Below are 8687 nucleotides of genomic sequence, written 5' to 3' on the forward strand. Positions count from 1 at the left end.
GCCGGGCGGCACCTGAGGCGGCAGAAGGAAGAGCTCCAGCTCATCTGTGAGGGTGAGCGAGGGCAGCGGGCTGTCAGCGGGGGCTGGCGGGGGGAGCTGCAATCCCTGCCCCGGCTGCGGAGGGCTCTGCTCCCTGTGCGGGCGAGGGGTGGGCCGGGCAGAGCACAGAGAGGTTTCAGGGACATGTGGGGGATCGGTGGCCAGCACCTTCCGGCTGTTCCCGTTGGCTCCTGCTCCCTCCTGGCCATGGCAAGAGTGGGTGGGATGGCCCTAGCCAGGGGCACTTCCTCGTGTCCCCAAAGATCTGGGCTCTAACCGTGGCTCTGTTCCTCTCTCTTCCAGCCCTTGAAGACATGACAGATGACATCAGCCCTGCTGTCTCAAGGCTGGCAGCTCAAACATTGTACGACCTCAGAGCAGCGAAGAGAGCTCCATACTCCATCTTCCAGAAGCTCCGAGATCGACTCCGCAGGGCATGCAAGACACGGCCTCGTCTGTGGGGCTGTGGCTGGCTGCGCTGCTGGAGCTCTGCGGAGAGCTGATCTGGGAGGTTCTGTCTGGCAGAGCCACCTGAGCCTTCAGGGATTTTTCTTTTCTTTAAGATTGTTCTTTTCTTCTTTTTGTTTTCCTTAGCATGTAAATATAGAATGTGTTATGATACACAGACTCCCAGGAGCTTTCTTTTGGTGCCCAGTGTCCGCAGGACGTAGGGGAAGAGGGAAAAAAAGCTGCTTGTGCTCAGCAAGTTGCCCAGGCATGCAGCGTGGAAGGGAAAATGGCCAGAAAATCCCCTTGGCCTTTGGTGGTTGTGCTGGAGCCTTAACGCTGCCGACAGAGCGGGTGGGCAGGGGCCAGAGCTGCAGGTATCCCTGCGGGACTGGTGCCTGGAGATGGCCACAAGCCCTGTCCCAGGCAGGAACCACCATCTGTGTCCTCCTGCTTGTGTGTTGCTGGCTGGATTGCTGAGGGCTCTGAGGTGCCTCTTGACCCAGCTCCTCTGGAGCTCTGTCGTGGCTGTGCCGCTGCCGGGCAGGTTGGCCGGGCTGGGGGAGACCCTGAAGGGCCGGGGTGGTGGGAGGCCGTGAAGGGATGAGGTGCTGCGGAGGCCCTGATGAGACAAGGCAGTTGGAAGGTGTCACTGTTGTTGAGGCAAACATAAAAGCCACACTAGTCATCCTCTTGGGATATACTGCTCCCATTTTGTTATCAACGGGCTCACCTTTAAAAGGTTGCAGTCCGATCTAGATCTTGGTAGCTCTCCTCGCTACTCTCCTTCCCGTTGAATCCGCGTCCCCTGCTCTCCACGCAGGCTTTCTGCTCTCCAGGCAGGCTCTTTGAATCACGTCTCGGGGTCATCACATGTGGCTGTTGCCGAGGTGGACATAAAAGCCACACCAGTCGTAATCCATAGTTGATAATGGTAGAAAGATTTTTTATTTTCTCTACTGCTATTCTTATACCTCTTCACAGTGGCTGTGGCCTAATTTAAGATTGGCTGCTTAGCAAACAATGACAAGGCTGCCTAACAAACAATGACCATTCAGGCAGTAAACAATCAGCTATACAAGCAAAAGTATAGTTGCTACATATAATCCACAAGTTCTTCCTTGTGCACTCTCAGTGTCCCATAACAAGAACATCCTCCCCTCACGTCCAGAACATCTTCTCTTATTAATTATCTTCTTGGCTTTCTCTGTGGGTTTTTCTAAAGCTGCAAAATTTCACTGTAATATTCTCATGGGTAAATTCTGACTGGTTTCAGGACTGAACCTGTGGTCTTTTGGCCCTACAGCTTTGTCAGACTGATGTTACACACATTTCAGAATTTGGTCATTTTAAATACGTACATGTATCCATCGACACCTTTTCCTCTGTTCTATGGGCTTCTGCTCATGCTGGAGAAAAGGCCCGTGATGTAATTTTGCCCTGGCAGCAAGCCTTTGCTACTTTAGGCGTCCCTGCCTGTGTGAAAACTGACAATGGGCCAGCCTACGCCTCTCAGAAAGTTAGGAATTTCTTACGTTTGTGGGGCATCTCTCACCAATTTGGTATTCCTCCTTCTCCCACTGGTCAAGCTGTTGTTGAACGTGCTCATCACACACTTAAAACTGTTTTAGGAAAAGAAAAAGGGAGAATGGAAGGGGAAACCCCACAGTCCCGACTTTTGAAAGCTGTAAATACCATAAATCACTTGGCAATACCGGCTCATTCAACCAATCCCTCAATTTTAAATAATTTTTATTCCTTGCAGTCCACCAGTGAACCACATTTGCCTTGAGCTAAAGTATGGGTAAGGAATTTTCTTACCAGCCAGTGGGAAGGCCCCTGGGACCTTGTCACTTGGGGGCGTGGATACGCTTGTGTTTCCACAGGTACTGGAGTACGGTGGGTGCCAGCAAGGAGTGTGTATGTCCCGATTTGCAGCAGAATATCCCACTGCCTGTTGGGCCAGATCCTGAGGGTAACAGCAACACAGGCTGATGACCTTGGCAGCGTGGCTCGGGCTACCTGCGACCAGAGAGAGCATCGAGCACCGGTGACCAAGGAGGACTCTATTGCACTGTGTAGCCCTGCGATCAAGGGGTGTTGGCTTGCACTGGGATGCACTGGAGTGCAAATGTCAACGAACCACAGAAAAATGCAGGTGCCAATATGGGCCTTGTCAGTTTTGCTGAGCTTAGTGCCTGCTGTTTCTGCTTGGCCTGTCAGTCAGCCGAGAACCAAGGTGTGGGTCACCCTGGCCAATGCGACAGGGCAAGATACTCTGTGCTTAGCCACTGCTACTCCTGACAGTCCTTTTTCTACCTGCCTTGTTGGCTTGCCAGTAGAGGACTGGCCAAAGCCTAGGACAGTTTGCAAGCTTTTACAATCACACAATCACGCTGATGCTTGGGATCAGTGGGTTTCATACCTTCCCCCTGCAACTCTTGAGCTACAAGAAATAGAGCTTTTAGGATCTGTGAAAATGGCCCTTTGTGTTAAGTTTAATTATTCTGGGTCTGATCAGTCCGAAGTATGGGATGTTTCTCCTAACCAACCCATATTTGCAAATGAAAGTGCCTGGTGCAATTATAGTTCACCACACATTTCACACTCTACTACTGTTCCTCTAGCTTTGCCTCCAGGGGTGTTTTTTATTTGCGGAGACCAAGCATGGGCTGCAATTCCATCACATATCAAGGGAGGTCCTTGCAACTTAGGATGACTCTCACTGTTAACACCTGACACATCCATGATTTTACAGCATAAACCATGGAGGGGAAAACACAGCATCCATGCATTTGCCCCTGATTGCAATGACAACGCCAAATTTTGGCCATCAGATACTTGATGGGCTGTTCCCTTCTTTTCTCCACAACTAACATCTGCTAAAGCACTGGGACTGTTAAACAAGTTAGGATGTTGGTTAGCTTGGCAGAATAAATCCACTTTGCTTGCTTTAGCTGGATTATTAACAGGTGTTGGTTCAGTAAGGCATGCTACACTGCAAAATAGAGCTGCCATTGATTTTTTGTTACTAGCACATGGACATGGATGTGAGGATTTTGATGGAATGTGTTGTATGAATTTGTCTGATCATGCAAAATCTATTCATGCCCACATTAAGGAATTACAAACAAGCGTGTCAAAATTGCGTGAAGAATCAGAATGCGATTGGCTCAATGGCTTGTTTGGCAATTGGCAAATTGCAGGAGGGGTCAAAAATCCGCTCAAAATCGGATGCCTGATCCTATGGGTTATTTTTTGCATCCTGCTCAGGGTGCCGTGTTTATTGTCTTTTTTTGCAAAGGGCCCTGCAAAAGTCCATAAGCGCTGCCTTTGTAATACAAAAAAAAGGGGGAGCTGAGGAGATTGACAGCTGGACTGACAATCTCAGAGAGTCAGACCTGAAACCAGTCAGAGTTTACCCATGAGAATATTACAGTGAAATTTTGCAGCTTTAGTAAAACCCACAGAGAAGGCCAAGAAGATAATTAATAAGAGAAGATGTTCTGGACGTGAGGGGAGGATGTTGTTCTTGTGGGACACTGAGAGTGCACAAGGAAGAACTTGTGGATAATACATAGCAACTATACTTTTGCTTGTATAGCTGATTGTTTATTGCCTGAATGGTCATTGTTTGTTAGGCAGCCTTGTCATTGTTTGCTAAGCAGCCAATCTTAAATTAGGCCACAGCCACTGTGAAGAGGTATAAGAATAGCAGTAGAGAACATAAAAAATCTTTCTACCCGTAGGTACAAAAATGCTGTTAGTGAGGATCTTCTTGTTATTTTCTAAGTCCATGAGAGACTTTTCTCTCTCACAGAAGAGGTAGCAGGGAATGTAAACAACCAAGCCACCTGCAACCTTGGAAAGTCTTGTTTATGGTAGAGTAGAAAAATATTTTGATAATGGATGTTTTAGGATTTTGGCCAATCACCCCCAAGGGGTTGCTGGTCCTTTGTCCAATTAGACTATGAAGAAAAAAGTCTATAAAAGAGTTTGTAAAATAATTAAATAAATCAATCTTGCTGCACAACTCCTGCCTGCTGGATCTTCTCCTCCTCCTCCTCCCTATGGCTGCAGGACACGGTGATATACTGTAGGAACCAGGCCTGCGGTAATATTTGGTGCTGCCCGACGTGATTTGCACTCTCTGACGTGTCCTGCTGCTGCGAGCCAAGCCGAATTTCTCTAGAGGTACGCTGTTCCTTTTCCCCCCCCCCGGGACCGGGAGGTCCGACAGGACTGAGAAATGGCCAACAGCGGCTCACAAACCGACGCTGTGGTACTGGTCTGGAAAGGTGTGTTTAGCATATTGCACACCTCCATTCCTGAAAACTCAGTTCGGGAATTATTAGATTGGGCTACTTTAAAAGGGATTTCCATGGACAGAGATACTGCCCTGGACTTTTCCTTGTGGCAAGAGCTTGGATGCACTGTCCGACACGAGCTCCCGACTGGGGAGCCGGCAGCGTTAGAATTATACAAAACCTGGCGGTCGTTATTTATTCTGCTGACAGTGATAGCAGGGCTGGATCACCTATCTCGGTGATGAGTGACGGAGGAATGTCCGAGGGGGGCCCCGCTGACTGGGCTTCCGGGGCAAATGATGGTGGATTCAGAATAACCCCCCTGGCTCCACAGGCAGAACCTGCGCTGGCTCACCCTGCACAGTCGCAGGACTCCGCAGCCCCCAGGAACCCCGCGCCGCCAGAGGCGGGGGGGTCAGGGCAGAGGCAGGGCGCACAGCCTGCCTTGCCGTTCGGCTGGACGGCAGCCACGGCTTATCCAGGGCTGCAGATCAGCGGCTTAGCAACTTGGACTCCCAGAGAGCCTCCTAGTTCGGTTCCGTATGTACCTGGATCTAACTTAGTGGGCGTAGCGCCGGGCGTGCCTGTCCTGGGACTGCCTGGTTATGGTCCGCTGCCCTCCCTGGCGCTGGACTGTTCTGCGCAGTCGCAGAACCGAGCCATGGACCTTTTAATGCAGCATTTGCCCTTTCTGGCAGAGCTACCAAACCTATCCCGAAGGATGGAGGACTTGCTCAGCCTGTTAGAGCGGCGAATGCCCGAGCCCGCGCCGCCAGTGGCGCCAGCGCCGGCCGTGCCGTCCGCGCCGCCCGCACCCCCCCGCCAGCTGCGGGAGCCGCGGCTCTGAGCCAAGAAACGGCGCGGCTGGCGGCGAAACCGGGAACAGCGCTGCCGCAGGAAAACCCGGAAGCGGCAGCAGCTGTGGCGCGGCGGGCAGAGGCGGCGGCGCTGGGAGCGTCCGCAGAGAACAGACCAGCGGCGGCACCGGGTGCGTCCGCAGAGAACGGGCCACAGAGACGGCGGCGCCGGGTGCGCCCGAGGAGCGTGAAACAGCAGCGGAAGCGGCGACCGTGCCGAACGCGGCTGCTGTGTGAGAGACGAGCGCGGCGCCGGCCACGGCACCGGGCGCAGCCATAGCCCCAGAGACGGTGGCTGCAGCTTCAGTACCGGCTCGGTCGGATCTGGCCAAGACAGCCTCCCGTAAAGAAACTGCTGTAAAAACTGCCGCACAGCCAGCTGCAGTCTGTACTGCCTGTTCTGGCTCTGGCGAACTTAGCCAAAGTGCCTCCCCTCCCCGTACATTTCTGTTCACTCCCAGCACCCCAAAGTTGCCTTTGCCTGATGATTCCCTGTCAGGCAGTGAGGCAGATGAGGTTCTGGCCCCAGGTTGTCAGGCGGCTGTGGCCGCGCGGCGAAGAAAAAGGCTGCGCCGGTCTCGCCCCTGGACCTTTCAGGACTGCACGGTAACTGTACGTCCGACGCATTAAAATCGCTTCCTAGAGTCTATTAAGATGCGAGCATTGGAGGAGGGTGACTGGAGGTTATTGGAAATGCTTGGAATGCCAAATAGATCTGAGGATTCTGGGGGTAACCGGGGAGCTGTTACACTCCATCTGCAGGCTGTGCCAGAGGTTCAGGATGGTACTGGTTCCCCAAAAGAGATCCAAGGTTTCCCAGTGTATAAGGCTCTCCCAGATTCAGGAGAGCATGACAAGCATGAGGTAATTGCTTGGAAAGTTGCCCAGGACCTCCAATCCAAGGTGGCACAATATGGGCTAGGTTCTGCTGAGGTTATGCAAATAATAAGGGTGATAAATACGGACTTGCTTTCTCTATTTGATATCAGACACTTAGGTCAAATTCTATTTCAACCTGTACAATTTACAGTTTTTGAAAAAACCTGGAGAAAGCTGGCCGGCAAGACTGCATTAGCAAATTTGCAGCTCCCTGCTGCTGATCCTAGACAGACAGCAGGAATGGATGCTTTGATGGGGACTGGTCCCTTCTCTGATCCCAGTCTACAGGGTAACTTGTCCTCTAGCGTCCTGCAGCAAGCTCAACAGGTCGGCATGGCTGCCCTGTTGAAAACCATAGAGTTGTCAGCGCCCAGAAAGAGATATACTGAAATAGTTCAAGGGAAATCAGAGTCATTCCTTTCTTTTGTAGAGAAAGTCGCTGCTTCTCTTGAGAAGCAGGTTGAGGATGACGGGTTAAGACAGTTGTTGTTAAGGCAGTTAGTGAGAGATAACTCAAACGAGGAGTGCGGAAAAATCATAGATGCCTTACCAGGGGATCCTGAGGTAACAGACATGGTCGAAGCCTGCGCTAAGGTGGGATCTGGGAACCAGAGAAGGTCTGCTTTGGCTGCGTTCCTGCAGCCTGTTCACGCATCTTCTGGTCGTGAACCAAAGCAACCAAAACAGGTGAAGAAACGGAAGCGGCCTAAGCCGAGCCAAAAAGAGAACACACCGATCCCTCAGTGCAAGAGGTGTGGCAGGCCAGGGCATTGCACGGGCTACTGTAGATCCCAGACTCATGCCAATGGTCAGCCTTTGTCAGGAAACTTCCGCCGGGGTGCAAGGAGGGGGAATTGCTCTCCGATGCAGTCACTCCCCCAGAGAGTGGCACAGGTACAGGCACAGGCCTACCCAGCCACCCTAGAGACGGCACCCAGGGATCAGACGGCACCCACGGATCAGACGGGTTTGACGTCCACACCGCAGCCGCAGTCATCTTAGACTCTAGCGGCATTTATAAGGTTCCCTTGGATGCATATGGACCCTTAGCCCAGGGATCCAGTGCGATGCTGGTGGGAAAACCTGACGTTGCCCATCAAGGAATCTTAGTGCACTCAGGAGTTATTGATGCTGACTTTAAAGGTCAGATTTGCGTTATGGTCTCCACGCAAAAGCCCCCTGTAACTATTCCTGAAAAGACCTGCCTTGCTAAATTAGTGCCTTTTAAGTCTTGTGTCCCCAGGATAGAGCAACAAACTCACGAAGATAACGGCAGTGGATCTACGGGACTTCCGCAGGCCTTCTGGACTGCAGACATCTCTGACCAAAGGCTGCAGATGACACGTACCCTGATCCTGCCGAACGCCCGTCCACCCCGGACTCAGCTTCGAGGTTTGATTGATACGGGTGCTGATGTAACTATCATCTCCTTCTCTGCGTGGCCTCCCTCATGGCCTTTAGCCCCGGTGGGATCGGCCATCGCAGGATTAGCAGGAACCATGCAGAGCTATTTAAGCGAACGGCCTGTGGTGGTGAAGGATTCAGAGGGGCACACAGCTATGATTAGGCCTTATGTTGCTACCACTTCCCGTAACCTTTGGGGACGGGACGTGTTGGCAGCTTGGGGCGTACGGATTGGGACAAATTTTTATCAGGGTCACTGTGCATAAGGGTGCACAGTATCCTACACTGCCCTTGAGGTGGTTGATTAACCTACCAATCCGAGTCAGACTCTGCTCAGTTAGTTGAATTAAGGGCTGTTACCATGGCTTTTCAGCGATTCTCACAGGAACCTTTGATTTTGGTTACTGACTCTGCTTATGTAGCAGATATCACCCAACGCTTAGATTGTTCACTTCTGAAGGAGGTGAACAATGCGGCTCTGTTTTCACTGTTGCAAACCTTGTGGTCTGCAATTCAGGCTCGAGTGCATCTGTATTACATTCTGCACATTCGAAGCCACACCAATTTACCAGGGTTTCTAACAGAAGGCAATGCCAGGGCTGACATGCTGGCCAACCCTGCGTGGCTAGGGCCTCAGCCTGACAAAATTGCACAAGCCAAGGCATCGCACGGTTTCTTCCGTCAAAGTGCACATACCCTGCAGAAGCAGTTTCATTTAACGCCAACCGAGGCGCGCGACATTGTCAGTGCTTGT

General features: G+C 51.7%; 1 long non-coding RNA gene across 1 annotated transcript; it reads left to right on the forward strand.

Moving 5' to 3' along the window:
* On the forward strand, positions 1–660 carry LOC121670659. The gene is made up of 2 exons (XR_006018196.1): positions 1–52; positions 343–660. It is a non-coding gene; the product is annotated as an uncharacterized LOC121670659 (long non-coding RNA).
* The last annotated feature ends 8027 nt before the right edge of the window (positions 661–8687 follow it).

This window comes from Corvus kubaryi, unplaced genomic scaffold, assembly GCF_017639235.1.
Source record: "Corvus kubaryi isolate FWS band 111438036 unplaced genomic scaffold, C.kubaryi_AGA036_p1.0 37396, whole genome shotgun sequence".
NCBI lineage: Eukaryota > Metazoa > Chordata > Aves > Passeriformes > Corvidae > Corvus > Corvus kubaryi.